An 18,278-nucleotide genomic window follows, 5' to 3' on the forward strand; every position below is an offset into this window, starting at 1 on the left:
TGTCATAGCAAGATTAGTTTTCCCAGTGTCTACTTGTAGTTATGCTGTTCCTCTGCTTTAAAGCTGTCAATAATTACTCGTTGCCTCCAGAATGAAGTATACCTCTGACTAAGCCTATAGCACCTTCTCCTGGAATGTCTAACCCTGCCTTTGTAGTCTTATCTCATACCACCTCCTTCTACATCTGTGCTCGCTACACTCACTTCAGTTCAGTTCAGTCGCTCAGTCATGTATGACTATTTGCAACCCCCTGGATTGCAGCATGCCAGGCCTCCCTGTCCGTCACTAACTCCTGGAGTTTACTCAAACTCATGTCCATTGAGTCGGTGATGCCATCCAACCATCTCATCCTCTGTCGTCCCCTTTTTCTCCTGCCTTCAATCTTTCGCAGCATCAGGGTCTTTTCAAATGAGTCAGTTCTTCGCATCAGGTGGCCAAAGTATTAGAGTTTCAGCTTTAGCACCAGGCCTTCCAATGAATATTCAGGACTGATTTCCTTTAGGATGGACTGGTTGGATCTCCTTTCTGTCCAAGGGACTCTCAAGAGTCTTCAACAACACAGTTCAAAAGCATCAATTCTTCTGCACTCAGCTTTCTTTATGGTCCAACTCTCACATCCATACATGACTACTGGAAAAACCATAGCTTTGACTAGATGGACCTTTGTTGGCAAAATAATGTCTCTGCTTTTTAATATTATGTCTAAGCTTTTCTTCCAAGGAGCAAGCAAGTCTTTCAATTTCATGGCTGCAGTCACCATCTGCAGTGATTTTGGAGCCCAAGAAAGGAAAGTCTGTCACTGTTTCCCCATCTATTTGCCATGAAGTGATGGGACCAGATGCCATGATCTTAGTTTTCTGAATGTTGAGTTTTAAGCCAACTTTTTCACTCTCTTCTTTCACTTTCATCAAAAGGCTCTTTAGTTCTTCTTCACTTTCTGCCAGAAGGGTGGTGTCATCTGAGGTTATTGATATTTCTCCTGGCAGTCTTGATTCCAGCTTGTGCTTCATCCAGCCCAGCATTTCTCATGATGTACTCTGCAAATAAGTTAAATAAGCAGGGTGACAATATACAGCCTTGATGTACTCCTTTTCCTATTTGGAACCAGTCTGTTGTTCATGTCCAGTTCTAACTGTTGCTTCCTGACCTGCATACAGATTTCTCAAAAGGCAGGTCAGGTGGTCTGGTATTCTATCTCTTGAAGAATTTTCCAGAGTTTGTTGCTCCCTACACTACCACTTGTGAATTCCTACACATACTCAAGATTTCTCACTTCCATTCCTTTCTGTTCCCTTCCATTAGTGGCCTTCTCAGCATCCCCTCTCCCTGCCTCTGTCTATTCAGTCCCAGCTAGTTTCCATTTTCAAATCCTACCTACACTGTGCGTGCTAAGTTGCTTCAGTTGTGTTCCATTCTGTGCAATCCAATGAACTGCCAGGATCCTCTGTCCATTGGATTCTCCAGGCAAGAATACTGGAGTGGGTTGCTATGCCCGCCTCCAGGGGATCTTCCCCACCCAGGAATTGAACCACTGTCTCTTAGGTCTCCTGCATTGGCTGGCGTGTTCTTTATCACTAGCGCCACCTGGGAAACCTACCCTGTGAGGCTCATATATATGCTGCTGTTCACAGGGGCTCAGGAGTAATACATGCCTGGGATTAAGTCCCAGCCTCACCTCTTATTACCAGTGAAATAAATGCTAAGAGATGGGGAGTACAGTGTTGTGCCATTTGGCTGGAAAAAATTCTCAAATGTCATTTAACTTTCTGTAGAAGTTGAAGATAATTCTAACTTGGCTAAACTAGTGATTCTCTGATACTTGGTCTTGATGCTGGCCTAATGAAGCCCCCTGCCTTTCTGGGGATCATCTGCTGACCTCCTATATGTTTCCTTGCCTGCTACGCCATTGGAATCCAAGTGTTCATAGAAACATTTCTGATCTGTTTGAGAATCTGCTCTTCATTCTCGTTCTGTGTGTGGAAAGCAGTCATCTTATCCCTTTGATTATCTGACAGAGCCTTTGCTGGTTTTCAGATGTGGAAATGTGATTTTCAGTTGGAACAGAAAGCTTTGTTCTTCATTCCTAAATCAAATCAGTGCCCTTCACTATCATTTCTGCTTTTTTTTTTTTTTAATGACTTTGCTGGTATATGAAGTTCTGTTACTACTATGTGCATTTCCCCAGATCTGTACTGATTTTCTCCCCTTTTTAGTTGGTTTGGAAAAAGGTTAAAGCAGTTTAGGAATGATGCAAGAAGTGACAAAAGGTATAGAATCCATTTTATAAGCTGTCATCTCCAAAATTACTTTTTTCTTATGATTTTATCATTAAGTTTTTTGAGCACAGATTACCTACTTATACACGTATGTATATTTATTAATGACATGATGTGCTACTGTGCTAATATGTTATGTGTCTTCTATAACATTCACAAAGAATTAGCATAGAAGAGACAAAATAAAATTATTTATTAAAGTAAATTTTAATGACACACAAAACCTTTTTGTTTTAACTAAAAATATTTTAAGCTCCTTGTCTATTTTGTAAGGCATGGTTCAGTTTAAAGCAGGTAATATCCACAATCCCACTTAACTGTTCCATTTTGCCTTAAGCCAGAAACAAATGAATATTTGAGGGTGCTCCTATTACCTTTTCCTTGTTCTGGGACCTGATATGATTACATGTTACCATGGTTTCTGTGGGTGGCCTATGACTATGCAACATATGACCCAGTGAAAGCCCCAGTATTAACCTGTTGCTGCTAAGTTGCTTCAGTCGTGTCCGACTCTGTGCGACCCCATAGACAGCAGCCCACCAGGCTCCCCCGTCCCTGGGATTCTCCAGCAAGAACACTGGAGTGGGTTGCCATTTCCTGCTCCAATGCATGAATGTGAAAAGTGAAAGTGAAGTCGCTCAGTCGTGTCCGACTCTTAGCGACCTCATGGACTGCAGCCTACCAGGCTCCTCTGTCCATGGGATTTTCCAGGCAAGAGTACTGGAGTGGGGTGCCATTGCCTTCTCCGATTAACCTATTAGCAAACTATAATTATTTTGTTTTAAAAAATTTATTTATTTTTAATTGGAGAATAATTGTTTTACAATATTGTGTTGGCTTCAGCCATATATCACATGAATCAGCCATAGGTATACATGTGTCCCCTCCCTCTTGCTTTCTTTTTTTAGATTAAAAATATAAAAGAGGGGATAAGCATGGAGATTTTGAAAATTACTTGCAATATTAGGTAGTGTTACAAAATAAAGAATATAAGGATTGACAAAAAGCAAGTTATTAAAAAAAATTGAACATCTCCCTCCCACCCCCTTGAAGTATATCAGGATCCTTTTTAGGGGTATATGAATATCTGTTGGTCAGAATAGGGTAGATCCTGCTGCAGTGCTCAATAGACCTCACATCTCAGTGACTTAACACATCAGAGATTTATTTCTTATTTACCTCAAGTATGAAGCAGGCCAAGTGACTCTTCAGGGCAGCTCTCCTCCAGGCAGTGACTCAGGATCCAGGTTTTCTGCATCTTGGCACACGGTTTCAGGAATTGCTACAGCAGAGGAAGAGAGTGCCTGGAGTTGGCACACTGGCTCCTCAGTTCCTTGGGCTGGAAGTGACACAAATACAAGGGACTGTGAGGTGTAGTCCTCTTTTCCAGGAAGGAGAGAAGAGTCAGATATGAGGGGACACTAAAAATGTTCACCAGTGCTGTTTTTATGTTTCTCAAAAACTGGAGCTAGATGAAATGAAGTTTGGAGAACAGTCCAGACTTCTGCCTTTGCTTCTGTTTCTATTATTGCTGCTACTGCAGCCAGTAGACTTCTTTTGGGAGCTCACTACACACTAGGCATTGTGCTTAGAGCTTGGTGTACATTACCATGTTTAATGTTTGCATTAGTCATTTGAGGTAGATGCTAGACTTTTTTTCACTTTACAGGTTAAAAATAAATGTAGAGAGAATAAGCAGCTTGCCCAAGTTCACACAGCTGGTAAGTAACTGAGCTGGACTGAGTGACTTAAGGCTTTAGCCTCTTTTATGCCAACGTCTAAGATCTTAATTTATGCTTACTACCTCCTTCTAGGATCACTGAGCTGTGAATAGAATCCTACTGTAATAGAAAGATCATACTTAGATGAAAAAAGTGAATAGTTTTGATAGAATGATTCAGAATGTAATTTAGTTTAATTAGGATTTTATTGTTAATTAGGAATTTATTTCTTTTTTTCCACAATTGGCTATTTAGGTTTTCTACCACTCACTATTTACCATGATTTATTATATTTTCCCTTTAGAGGAAAAAAATCACGGGACCTTTTTCTATATGGAAGAAAAGAATGTAAAAGAGATAAGAAACCACAATCAAGTGTTTTTTATCCACAACAATCAGAAACTGCATCTACAAATGTAGTTCTATCACACGGTGTTTGGATACGTAGCATTTTACTAACCTAAATTCAGGTAATTGAAAATGATTTGAATTGTGCTATGTGCATAGAAGTAGGAAGTAGGTCCATTATAGGTGGCGGTGCGGAAACTTGAATGCTCTTGTATATTAAAGTTATAGTTCTGTGAATTCAGTGATCACCAGCATAGACCTTTTACCCTCATGCAGTTATTACAGAAGGCTCCCATTCACCACCTCCTTCACAGTGTGTTCTGAGGTCTTTGTGGTTCTGTCACGGAAGCCGAACCCAACTCCACATCTAAGGGAGGATGTTGAACACACTGTCTGTATTGAAGAAAGTACAGACCTTAGAGCCACCGGACAGGGGCTGTAACCAAGTAGCTTATGAGTGAAGTATAGACACTCAGGTTTCTGGAAGGATGTTTCACCCCAGACTCTCTTTCCATTCATACTTCCTTGATTCTGTCCAAGGCCCTATGTCTCAGGCACAGATCGGCACGTATAGAAATACAGTTGAGGTACTAAGAGTTGCAGTACTGACATGTGGAATCTTTGGTTTGTTTGTCGAAACTAGAGTACATGGATACAAAGTTGTCCTTATGCTATCACTTGTGCTTTTTGCTTCATGATGTATTTTCTTGAATGGACGAAGAGTGAGGTGGAGCCTCATGCTCTCATTGTCACACCTATAGCGTGATTTGGGTAGAAGTCAGGAGAAAAGATTTATAATGGATGTTAGGCTGCCACTTGAGATAGCCCCTTTTTGATTTTTAATGGCCTGTGGGGTTAGAGTGGATATTTAGAATGCAGCTATGTATGGGGAAGTTAAGTGACCCATTTTTTTTTTTTTTTCTGTAAGATTACATAGTTGCCTTTTCTTTACAACTCCATTCTATTTACCTGTGTGATGGAGATGAGAGAGAGAAAATGTGGTAGAGAATACATTTTCAGAAAGTTCATAAGGATTTACATCTTGTAGTTTTGTGCGTTTAAGTTATTGGTTTTTTATATACCTGAATTTTTTATGCTGTTATTAACTTTGTATTTTTAATGGATTATTTTTCCAAACTAGGTATTCATAAAATGATTTTTAGACATTTTTCTAATTTTTGTATGGCTAGTCAAGGATCTGCATGAGTATAAATAGCATCAGACCCTGGGAGATTGTACTAGATCTAATATTTACCCATCTCATGTGTGCCGAAGTGGGACAAGGTCATTGGGAAATGTAACCTAAGAAGTGTAAGTAAACCTGTCTGGGGAATGTTATGGCTTTTAAGTGGTGGTTATGTGATAATTTCTATTTCTGGCTTAACACAAAAGACAGTGATCTACTCTCAATCAATATTAATATGAGTTTCTGATGAGATTTTGAGCTAGTTTCACATATGATTTATTGATTCTCATTTTGAGCCTGTAACTTGAAAAAGTCGAGATTGATCACATTTCCGTGTTTCTTTTATTATTATTTTTTCTTTTATTTATATAACTGCAGGGCCATCTCAACAGAGGTCATTCAAGTCTGTTCTAAATATTCATTTCACTGTGAGTGTCCAGATACAAAGAGTTGTACCAGTTGGAAGTGGGTGATGGAATTAAGTCTATCTCCTGCCAGGAAGGTGGTGAAACAGCTGCATTGTGAAGGGGTGGCCATTGACAGTTAAATGCAGCTGCAGTCACCTGGAATACTGAATGTTTGTGAGATCAAGGGCTTATTCCTGGAGAGTAGGGTCCCATCTGTTTTGTGGGTGGGATTTAAATATATTCACTCCTGAGACCTATCTTATCCCTATGTCTTCTTTCTATTATTCTGAAATCCATGGATCCCCAAAGCCCAGTTTCCAAAGTATGTCAAGGGAAATTACACTTTCCAAAGGGAATTTTCTGGCCAAATATGCTTAAGACACAACATAGGAGATACTCCTCTCCTAGAAATTCATAATGCTGTGTGTTTTGGATTGGATTGTGTCCCACCCTGAGAAAAGATTTGTTGGAGTCTTAATCCCCAAGGCCTCAGAATGTGACTTTATAAGGTCTTTACAGAGATAATCAAGTTAAAGTGAGGTCATAAGGAGGGTCTAGTCCAATATGACTGGTATCCTTACTGAAAGGGGAAATTTGGACACAGACATAGACATGCAGAGAGAGAAGACCATGGGGAGAGACAGGGTGAAGAAGCCAAAGAGATAGGCCTGCAACAGGTCCTTCCTTCCCAGTCCTCAGAAGGAAGAGACCTGCTGACACCTTAATCTTGAACTTCTAGCCTCCAGAATTGTGAGACAATATATTTCTGTTGTTTGAACCACCTAGTTTCTGGTACTTTGTTTTGGCAGCCCTAGCAGACTAATTAATACAACATATCAGCATGTGAAATGCTCTGACTCATGCAGTTAAAAATATTTATTAAACTTGCTTAACCTAGCAATTTCCCAAACTTAACTTGATGATGAAACTTACCTTAAAACTGTATTAGGCAGTTAGTGCTGCAGTAATAAGCCATGTCTAACAAGCCATCCCCAAACTTACTAGGTTAAAGAGATAAGCATTTACCTCTCCCTTATATATCTACAGATTGACTGAAACTTAGTTGGGCAGGTCCAAACTCTGAGCACCAGGTTCTAGGCTGAAAGTGGGGTTCAGGTATGTTCTGCGTGTTTCCACATTCTCTTTAGAACAAGCAGCAGCAGCTGCTGCTGCTGCTGCTGCTAAATCACTTCAGTCATGTCCAACTCTGTGCAACCCCATAGACAGCAGCCCACCAGGCTCCACTGTCCCTGGGATTCTCCAGGCAAGAACACTGGAGTGGGTTGCCATTTCCTTCTCCAATGCATGAACGTGAAAAGTGAAAGTGAAGTCACTCAGTCGAGTTCGACTCTTAGCGACCCCATGGACTACAGCCCACCAGGTTCCTCTGTCCATGGGATTTTCCAGGCAAGAGTGCTGGAGTGGGGTGCCATTGCCTTCTCCGAGGGAACAAGCAGCTACCAGGTCTTTTATCCTCTCATGATGGATCACAGATGGCGAGTGTCCAGCCAAATCACATAGATACATTTTAAAGCCTCTATTTGCATCATGTCCACTAATATTCTGTTGCCTAATGCATGTTGTGTGGCCAAGCCCAAAGTCAGGGGGTCAGGGAAATATATTCCCTGTAAAACAGAAAGGGAGTGGAATGAATATATATATGTGTGTGTGTGTGTGCGTGTGTGTGTGTTTTGTCCTATATATATATATATGTGTATGTGTGTGTATATTTATTTATTTACATATATATATATATATATATATATATATATATATATATATCACTATCTGTCAGAAGTGATAAATAATCCTAAAACTGAGGGTATAAAGGCCACAGTTGGGGAAAGGCTACTTCAAGAGCAGCTCTAGAATCAGGACATTAAAGTTTGAGACTGTAAAGTGGATGAGACATCTGTTGTGGTCAAAGGTTCCTTCAGTGGCTAGTCCTTCTAATATCCTAATGATGTCTGATTAATGGCTCACCTTCAGACTTCTCCTCTTCTTCCTCAAGTAACTGGCCAATGTAACCCAAGTGGAAATCTGGGAGGTTCTGGGAAAACTTGTATTTTCCTGATAAATTAGTAAATGTCACCAGCAATGCTCCTTTCTCCTTCTTTCTGTCTTGATTGTCAATATGTTGCCTGTTAGTAACCATGGAGGGAAGGATGAGACAAGCATGGAGACATATGTCCTGCCGTCTCTCAGCAGTTGCACCAGCAGCAGCAGTGGCCTGCCTCCAGACTTCTAGTCATGTGAGAAAATAACCCCTAGTTGTTTAAGTCACTGCTGATTGGGTATCCTATTACTTGTAGCTCAGTACCTTTCTACTTGATAAAACATAGAAAATTGGAATTGATAACTATTATTCTAATTTTTGGGGCTTCCACTGGGAAAATTCTGTGGCTAGAGGAGCCTGGAGGACTACAGTTGATGGGATGGCAGAGTCAGACATGACTTAGCACACACACAGATTCTAATTATCGCCAGTCATGATACCCACTGGGCTTCCCTTGTAGCTCAGTTGGTAAAGAATCTGCCTGCAGTGTAGGAGACCTGGGTTCGATCCCTGGGTTGGGAAGATCCCCTGGAGAAGGAAATGGCGACCCACTCCAGTATCCTTGCCTGGAAAATCTCATGGACAGAGGAGCCTGGTGGGCTGCAGTCCATGGGGTTACAAACAGTTGGGCATGACTGAGTGACTAACACTTACTTAGGATACCCATAAAAATAGGTGCACTTCAGTGAGGTGAAATGAGACCCTAAAGGACCTTACACATTAGAATGAAAAAAACCTACTTACTAATGGTATTGGGCGATACTCCAAGTAGTGACACGAATGCTACTCCAAGCCTATATAAGCAAAAAATGGAAATTTATTAGTTCTTGCAGTGAATTGCTGGAGAAGAAAATGGCAACCCACTCCAGTATTCTTGCCTGGAGAATCCCATGGACAGAGAAGCCTGGTGGGCCACAGACCATAGCGTTGCCAAGAGTCGGACATGACTGAAGTGACTCAGCACGCACAGAGAAATTGCAGGAAGACTCAGGTTTGGAGATTGCAATTGACTGGATGCAGGGCCTCAAACTGTAGCCAGACTTTGCTTTGTTTCTGGTTCTCAGTATCTGTCTCTACATGTGAGCCTTAGTTTCTCCTTCATGAGGTGGGTCACAATCAAAGAGATAAGAGATCCTTGTATCTTCACTTATCACTTAGAAAATTTATGGGAGGACTTTAGTCCTGCCTTTTTATATTCTTCCTTCAGGACTTAGTGAATGTGTGTGGTGGAAACGGACAGGTATGTGAGAAGGGGTTACTGTGACTGATGACCTGTTAGAACTGCATGCATTGGAAGAGGAGCAATGCTCTAAAGGAATTGAGATGAAGGGCAAAGGATACTCTAGGTAAAAAACAGGTGTACAATTGTACTGTCCTTACTCTCTTTCTCCAAATGTTTTAAGGGCTTGTAAGTCGTATCAAGAGGGCTTCCCAGGTGGCTCACTGGTAAAGAATCTGCCTGCCCAGCAGGAGACTTGGGTTCAGTCCCTGGGTCGGGAAGATCCCCTGGAGGAGGGAATGGCAGCCCACTCAGTACTCTTGCCTGGGAAATCCCACGGACAGAGGAGCCTGGTGGCCTAGAGTTGATGGGGCCACAAAGAGTCGGACACAACTTAGCAACCGAAAAGCAGCTGCAGCAAGTTGTTTCAAGAGCTCTGAGAAATGAGGAAGTCAGTCATATGTCACATTTGTGTGTCAGTTTTTTCACTTTAACTCTGATTTGAAGTGAGTGTCTGTATGTGTCTTGCCCACTTTATATAGCCACATGGATTTAGAACTAGGCAATATGAACTAGTTTTTAGCACCACAGCGTACCTTGGAATGCTGAATCTTAGAGGAAAAAAATATTTCATCTTCCTTGTCTTGAAATCATCTTTCTCAGCTCTACAGAGAATTGTAGCTTTTGTCTACCTTTCCAGAAGGGTGGAAAAACTTTGGTTCAGACTTAGGCAATGACCTACTTAGATTGAAGCCACAATCGTAAATTTCTTTCGTGGGTAGGTGAAAACTTCCTTTGGTCCTGAAGATAGATGAGATGGCACAGATCCAACACTTGATTTCTTTGTTTGCTGGAATGTAGGAGAATGATTTGAAGTGAACTATACAGCTTTGTTACAGATGTCAGCTGATTTTTGCTTCAGTAATCTCGTGCAGTCAGCTCTAGGATCAGCCATATGCACTGCATTAGTAGCTTTACAGATTTTTATTCCCAGATTTTCTTATGAAAAACTTGGCTAATGGGAGGAAAATAAACATTCTTGTATGCTAGACCTTGGGAAAATTAAATGACTTCCATCTTCTGTTTTCTCTCTGGATCACTTTATTTTGGTGATGGGATAGCAACAGCACACTATCAACCAAAGAAAACATTTTGGAATATTTTAATGAATAGATTATTTTAGTCTCACTTGTGCCAAAGGCACTTAAGGAAACCAAGCTCTGGGAGGGAAAGGCAGAGGGAGTGGTCACCCCCAAAACATTCACTGCCTAATAAAATTCCCTATGGAAAAGATCCTCAGAGCATTTTAAGAAGCAAGTCTATGTTGACAGGAGAAAAAGTACCAGAGTGATTTTATCCGCCAAAGCAGATGGGTTCTGAACCTGGCCTCTTCTGGCCAGAGTGCAATTTTGGTTTCTATAATTAGTTGCAGGTGGAGCGCTTGTATTCTTGTTTTGGAGTCCACTGACATCTGTGTGCAAATTCCCACCATCCCCAGTTGGCATTTGGACTCAATAAGTGGTTTGGCTTTGCAGGAGTAGAGAAAATTATAAATCTATTTCACACACACACATAGATAAAGCTGCTCTAAAGGTCAGGTTCTGAAAGCTGTGGAAAGCATTTCCAAAAGTTTGAGAAGTAGGTTTTAGGCAGAATGTGGGCAAGCAGCCAGGAACTAGAGCAGACTGACACTCAGAATTCTGGCACGTGCAGTGTTTTCTCTATTTTTCTGTGAAGCTGGTGTTTGATTGTTTTCTTGGAAGTGATGAACAGCCATTTTGTTTTTTCAGAAGGAATATTCTGGAGCGAAGAAGTATTGACTGAGACTGCTACTTTGTGTTGTTTAGTCGCCGAGTCATGTCTGACTCTTTGGAGCCCTGTGGACTGTGGCACATCAGGCTCCTCTGTCTTTCACTATCTCCCGGAGTTTGATCAGATTCATGTCCATTGAGTTAATGATGCTATCAAACTATTTCATCCTATGCCGCCCTCTTCTCCTTTTGTCTTTAATCTTTCCAAGCATCAGAGTCTTTTCCAATGGCCGCTCTTCCCATCAGCTGGCCAAAGTATTGGAGCTTCAACTTCAACATTGGTCCTTCCAATGAATATTCAGGGTTGATTTCCTTTAGGGTTGAGTGGTTTGATCTTTTTGCAGCCGAAGGGATTCTCAAGAGTCTTCTCCAGTACTACAATTGGAAAGCATCAATCTTTCGCCGCTCAGTCTTCTTTATGGCCCGTCTTTCACATCCTTACCTAACTACTGGAAAAACCATGTACTTGGTTTTTGACTACACTTCTTGTCTTATAAACTCATAACTGGGCTTGAATTGTCTGACTTGGCACTATACATTGATCAAATTAACTTAGTGGTTCTGAACTGGGGGCAGTTTTGCCCCCGAGAGGACATTTGACAATGTCTGAAGACATTTGGTTGTTGCAGCTGGGTGGGGTGTACCACTGGCATCCAGTGGATAGAGGCCAGGGATGCCAGTTAACATTCTACAGTGCACTAGACTACCCCCCACCCCTACCCCTCATTCTCTGTCCAACAATGTCAAAGAATGCAAGGTTGAGAAACCCTGAATTGATTGGTGCTTAGTATATCTTCATTTTTCTTAATGCTTTTCCTATACTCAGTTCATTCACTTTGTGAAGTGATCAGAATGTATATATTTATGTAAAAATAATGATATAAAAGTTAAAACTTGATTCGTCATTGCATGGGAAAGAATTGTGAATGATGTCTTAAAAAACAAAAACAAAAACACAAAACCCTGGACTGCAAAGAGATCCAACCAGTCCATTCTAAAGGAGATCAGTCCTGGGTATTCTTTGGAAGGAATGATGCTAAAGCTGAAACTCCAGTACTTTGGCCACCTCATGCGAAGAATCGACTCATTGGAAAAGACTCTGATGCTGGGAGGGATTGGTGGCAGGAGGAAAAGGGGATGACAAAGAATGAGAAGGCTGGATGGCATCACTGACTCAATGGATGTGAGTTTGAGTGAACTCCAGGAGTTGGTGATGGACAGGGAGGCCTGGTGTGCTGCAATTCATGGGATCACAAAGAGTCGAACATGACTGAATAACTGAACTGAACTGACCTGACCTGAACAAAACCTTGAATCTTCAAATACCTTGAATTTTATTTTTTTTTTTACAAGTAGACATTTGGTAAATGGAGATCAATCTCATAAGGAAATGGACAACCCTTTAAAGGGAATGAAATTTATTTTTTAAACTGAGTTTTTATGGTACTTTTGTTTCTATCTCACATTGATCTTAAATGTAGGGGAAATAAGCATTTTTGAGCTCCTGTTATGTACCAGGAACTTACTAGTTGCTCTCCATGTGTGTGAGCTCAACAGCCCTGTAAGACACGTGGCATCCCCATTTTATAAATGAGAAACAAGCCACAGAGAGATTAAGTGGTCTGCCTGAGGTCTCACTACCATTCAGGAGAGCTGGAATTTGAATCTCAGGTATGCCTAGATCCAAAACTGGTCTCTTTCCATCGTCTCGAAGGGAAAACAACAACAGATTTGCTTGAAAACCAGGGAATTTGGTGCTGACATGGAAAACCTAATATGGAATGTGAGTAGTAGTGTGCTGGCTGACAGTATCTTAAGGATATTGTCAAGGAGGTGTGCAGAAAAGATGGAAAGCAATAATGAGGAAGGGAGCATGTTGCCAGGAGCAACAGAGCATAGAGGGCAAGCAGGAAGGAGCAAATGCATTCTTGTCAAGTGAATGAGCAGAAGAGAATGTCAAAGGAACACTTCTACCTTGGAAACCCATCCAGAAGGATGAGAGGAAGCAACTCCAGGACTGGCTAGAAAATTAAAACCACAGGTGGCAGAGGAATGAGACAGATTATCTCTCAGGATGCTCATTAAAGCCCTAACAGATCCTTTAAGGTGGTTTTAACTTTTTCAAATTCACTGGGTCCGCAAGAGCAGAACTACAGGGCTGGGGAAGCTCACTAAGACTGAGCAGGATAGCCAAGTGTCTTGGTGGGCTGGAATTGAGTTAGTTGGAAAATGAGCAGGAATAAAGACAAAGTCAGTCTCTTGCTCTCTGATTTCTCTCTCTCCTTTCTTGATACCTGGTTTTATATGTTGCTTGTGAAACAGTGACCAATGAAGGAAAGCATCCATGTCTTCTCCATTTAGATGCTCAATAGACACTGCTTAGTTTCTCTATTTCAAATTCAGAGAAACAGGAATCTTATTGGCCCAATTTGAATCCAGAGCCTGTTCTCAATCCATCAGCTGTGGCCAAAGGAGTCACGGGATCTGTGTTCCCCTTCCCTTGCCCCACCCCTAGAAGAACTATGGAGACTCTCTTTGAGAAAGGCCATAATGGGTAGATTCTCTATCGGGGAACCTGTGGGTCAAGTTGTAAGGAGGAAAAACAGCTATTCCTGGGAAATATGTTTGTGCAGTATATAATTGGGAGCTTGCCTTAATTTCATTTATGAGGAAGACCAAGACCATTCAAAGAAAGTTAACTACTGTTACCTCTGTCTATAACTAGCTATTTCAGTGGCCATCTGGAATCTTTTGAGTGTCACATCCATCTTGTCAATCCCCAGTTCTGATTGTGCCCATTGAAGAAATTCCAGAAGTAGTATTGACTGAGACCATGTTCATGCTATCTTATCTTAGTGAACACATACAACTCCTTTATATAATGTCAGGTTGCATCCTGTATGGAACTTTATGTTTATTTCTTTATTTGGCTGTGCTGGGTCTTAGCTGCAGCATGCAGGATTTTTAGTTGCAACATGCCGTCTCTTAGCGGTGGCATGTGAAATGTACTGAACCCAGGCACCCTGCATTGGGAGTGTGGAGTCTTAGCCTCTGGAGCACCAGGAAAGCCCCCTGTCAGGAACTTAAAAAAAACTTCTCCACCGCCCATAAACTTCCTTTAGTCTTGTTGGACACTCGGGTCTCCAAATTGGTTGCAATTTTGGTGACAGTGTCTGTCGAGTTTTAGAACTAGGTGTGTCATAATCTTACATCTTCTAAAGTGTAACAATTAGCTTGGGTTCTAAAAATTTTTGACTCCTGAGTACATATTATCTAAGAAGTTTGAAAAAAAAAATCACAATTCACTGATTTTTCCCTTGGAAGAGCTTTCTGAAATATCCATGTGTAACAATATAAAAATTCCCAATGAATTCTGAAACCAGTAGAAATATATGAGGCTGAAAGTTGGATAGTGTAGTGCACCTGATGACTAAATTTAACAGCTGTTCAAATTTAGAAATGTATCAAATAAATAAAATTTGGCTTCTCAAAGTTTAAGAACTTCTATCTGTAATTTTTAGCTTTAGGGACCATGTACTTGCTGAGAAACTTTCATTAAGCTTTGTAATTTTCCTTAGAAAAATGTGCAAAATCTGAATTGTGCACATTTCTCCTCCTTATCCATGCTCTGAACCCCAGTGGCATCTAGTTAGGGATATTTAGGTAAAGCTCTGTCTATATGTTGTGATTTAATGTTAAATACTGCACATGTATTAGTAGTAAGTAGTTCCCAGAAGTTAATGAAACGAATGAGCTATTGGCAATATGAGACATATCTTTGGCTCACTGCTGTTCAGTTTGTGCTAAAAAGTGGGGACCTGTGCAAGGATTTTGGTGATGGTTAGAGAGTGTGTATGCTGGTTAGGGTGGAAATCTGTAGACAGATTGTACTATATTTACTAAACATATTCAAGTACAATCTACTAGAGGTGGTAGGTTTTAATCTACCCTCAGGGATAGTTGGAGCTTCCCTGGTGGCTTAGCTGTAAAGAATCTGCCTGCAATGCAGGAGACACAGGTTCAATTCCTGGGTCGGGAAGATCCTCTGGAGGAGGGCATGGTAACCCATTCCAGTATTCTTGCCTAGAGAATTCCATGGACAGAGGAGCCTGGTGAACTACAGTCTATAGGGTCATAAAGGGTCAGATGCAACTCAAGTGACTAAGCATGCATGCATGCAGAAGAATAAGTTATCTTGAAAGAGTTTGCATGGTGTTGGAAGTCATAATAAAGTATACGTTAAATATTTTATTGAGGAGTTTTAGGTCATTATGTTTGTCTTCGGGTGCTAAAATTCCCAGTTCACCTCAGAGAATTCTGTTTCATTTCTTTGTAGTTGCAAATAACTCTAAGATGGCAAATTAAATCATGCCACAGTCATTTGTGATAGAGCATGAAACAAAAGATTTTGATAAGTTAGAAAGTAACGTTTAACTGGGTAACACTGTGTTCTCAGTCACAGTCTTAGAGCTGAAGAAGACTCTAAAGTAGTGTGAGATGCCCTTTCAGTCACTTCACCATCTCATGAAACAGGTGAGATTCACTTCTTTATTTTCTATGTAGAATGTGAGTAAGGTGTTTTTGATGGATAGTTGACTCTACCTTGGAACTTGAGCATGAAGTTTGAACTAAGGAAGAAAATTTCTTGCTCATTTTTTTTTTAACCTTTCTGAGAAGAGTCCTTGATATGAACATTCTCTCTCTTCTGTCGAAGCCTAGCTAGAGTCCAGGAGAGTGGGCACAGCATCCTCTCAATACTCAGCCAGTATAGGGCTTCTGGAAGGGATGGGGAGGTAGGGTTGGGGAAGATATGGGCTCCTGCCTTTCTCAGGCAAGCATGTGAGGTCTATGAATCACTTTCCCATTTAGCACACCCACCTGACTACAATATGTTCCCTTGATAAGAATAAAAATGATCAGTGTAGCTCATAAAGTACGTCCTACGTGTATTCTAAATGGAATAATGATATTTCAAACCCTTTGCCACAGGATTCACATGTATCTCGTTAATTCCCGTGATGACCTTATGAATTAGGTACTATTAGTATTATCCTCATTTCATATGCAAGCAAGGCAAGGCTCAGAAGGGAGATTACTTGTCCAAGGTTACAGTTAGTGAGTGGCAGAGCTGAGGTTGAGCTCAGACACTTGAATTTCAAAGTTAGTCACCAAAGCCAGGGTCAGCTGAAGTGTCAAGTGGCCAGTCCTGTGTACCCAAGGTGATCTTAGGACAGGCATGGATTTTGCCTTAAACAACTTGGAAGCCCATGTTGAAAAAGTTATTGCATTTCCAAATCTCATCTAGGATTTCTGATTAACTTCTATGAGAAAGTTCCAACTTATTGCTAGTCTTGTAGGTATTTCCTACCCTTGTTGTAGGATGTGCAGTGTCATTTATATGTGAAGCTTGCATTATAATTCTGGCAGCCACACTTATACCCTTTACATCTGACATGTTGCTTGTTCAGAGTTTCTGAGAGCAGACTGGTAACGTGGCATTAGTGGGGCCTGCCTTCTTGGTTCTTGTTGGGTTGTTTTTGACAGTGGCTGAGAGCACCAGGTTTGGAGATTAATTTCCTGGTTTCCACTTCCAGCTGTGGGACTTTTGGGAAATTTATTTTATCTGGCTGAACCTATTTCCTTACCTGTAGTGTAGGTGTAATTATGGTACCTGCTTTACATACAAATTTACTACTATAAGGATAAATTTAATAGGATTTAAATTTAATTGGATTAAATAAGGGAGTTTATGTAAAATTATTTAGCACCATGCCAGCACGAGTAAATATTCAAATAATAAATGATAATGATAACCATGAGGGAAACCAATTTGTGGACAAAGGCAACATGTATGGAAGTTAGAATGCCAAAGAATGCCCAAACTACTGCGCAGTTGCACTCATCTCACATGCTAGTAAAGTCATGCTCAAAATTCTCCAAGCCAGACTTCAACAGCACGTGAACTGTGAACTTCCAGATGTTCAAGCTGGTTTTAGAAAAGGCAGAGGAACCAGAGATCAAATTGCCAACATCAGTTGGATGATTGGAAAAGCAAGAGAGTTCTAGAAGAACATCTATTTCTGTTTTATTGACTATGCCAAAGCCTTTGACTGTGTGGATCACTACAAACTGTGGAAAATTCTTCAAGAGATGGAAATACCAGACCACCTGACCTGCCTCTTGAGAATTTGTATTTAGGTCAGGAAGCAACAGTCAGAACTGGACGTGGAACAACAGACTGGTTCCAAATCTGGAAAGGAGTACATCAAGGCTGTATATTGTCACCCTGCTTATTTAATTTATATGCAGAGTACGTCATGAGAAATGCTGGGCTGGATGAAGCACAAGCTGGAATCAAGTTTGCCGGGAGAATATCAGTAACCTTAGATATGCAGATGACACCACCCTTATGGCAGGAAGCGAAGAAGAACTAAAGAGCCTCTTGATGAAAGTGAAAGAGGAGAGTGAGAAAGGTGGCTTAAAACTCAACATTCAGAAAACTAAGATCATGGCTTCTGGTCCCATCACTTCATGGCAAATAGATGGGGAAACAGGGTAAACAGTGGCACTTTATTTTTTTGGGCTCCAAAATCACTGCAGATGGTGACTGCAGCCATGAAATTAAAAGATGCTTACTCCTTGCAAGAAAAGTTATGACGCACCTAGACAACCTATTAAAAAGCAAAGAGATTACTTTGCCAACAAAGGTCTGTCTAGTCAAAGCTGTGGTTTTTCCAGTGGTCATGTATGGATGTGAGAGTTGGACTATAAAGAAAGCTGAGCACCGAAGTATTGATGCTTTCAAATTGTTGCTGGAGAAGACTCTTGAGAGTCCCTTGGACTGCAAGGACATCCAACCAGTCCATACTAAAGGAAATCAGTCCTGAATATTCATTGGAAGGACTGATGCTGAAGCTGAAGCTCCAATACTTTGGCCACTTCATGCGAAAACCTGACTCATTTGAAAAGACCCTGATTCTGGGAAAGATTGAAGGCAGGAGGAGAAGGAGACGACAGAGGATGAGATGGTTGGATGGCATCACCGACTCAATGGACATAAGTTTGAGTAAGCTCTGGAAGTTGGTGATGGACAACAGCACCCCTGTTGTGCTGCAGTCCATGGGATTGCAAAGAGTCAGACATGACTGAGTGACTGAACTGGACTGAGCTGATTGCAGTTAGAGAGCTGAGAAAATGGCAGAGAAATGAAACCAGAGCTATACCTGAAAACTATCCCACCTCTGGACTTCCTGC

The 18,278-nt window shown here is 41.0% G+C and overlaps 1 protein-coding gene across 7 annotated transcripts in view; it reads left to right on the forward strand.

Moving 5' to 3' along the window:
- Positions 1-18,278, forward strand: part of ERC2 (ELKS/RAB6-interacting/CAST family member 2) — a 980,761-nt gene that overhangs the window by 40,708 nt on the left and 921,775 nt on the right.

This window comes from Bos taurus, chromosome 22 (assembly GCF_002263795.3).
Source record: "Bos taurus isolate L1 Dominette 01449 registration number 42190680 breed Hereford chromosome 22, ARS-UCD2.0, whole genome shotgun sequence".
Lineage (NCBI taxonomy): Eukaryota > Metazoa > Chordata > Mammalia > Artiodactyla > Bovidae > Bos > Bos taurus.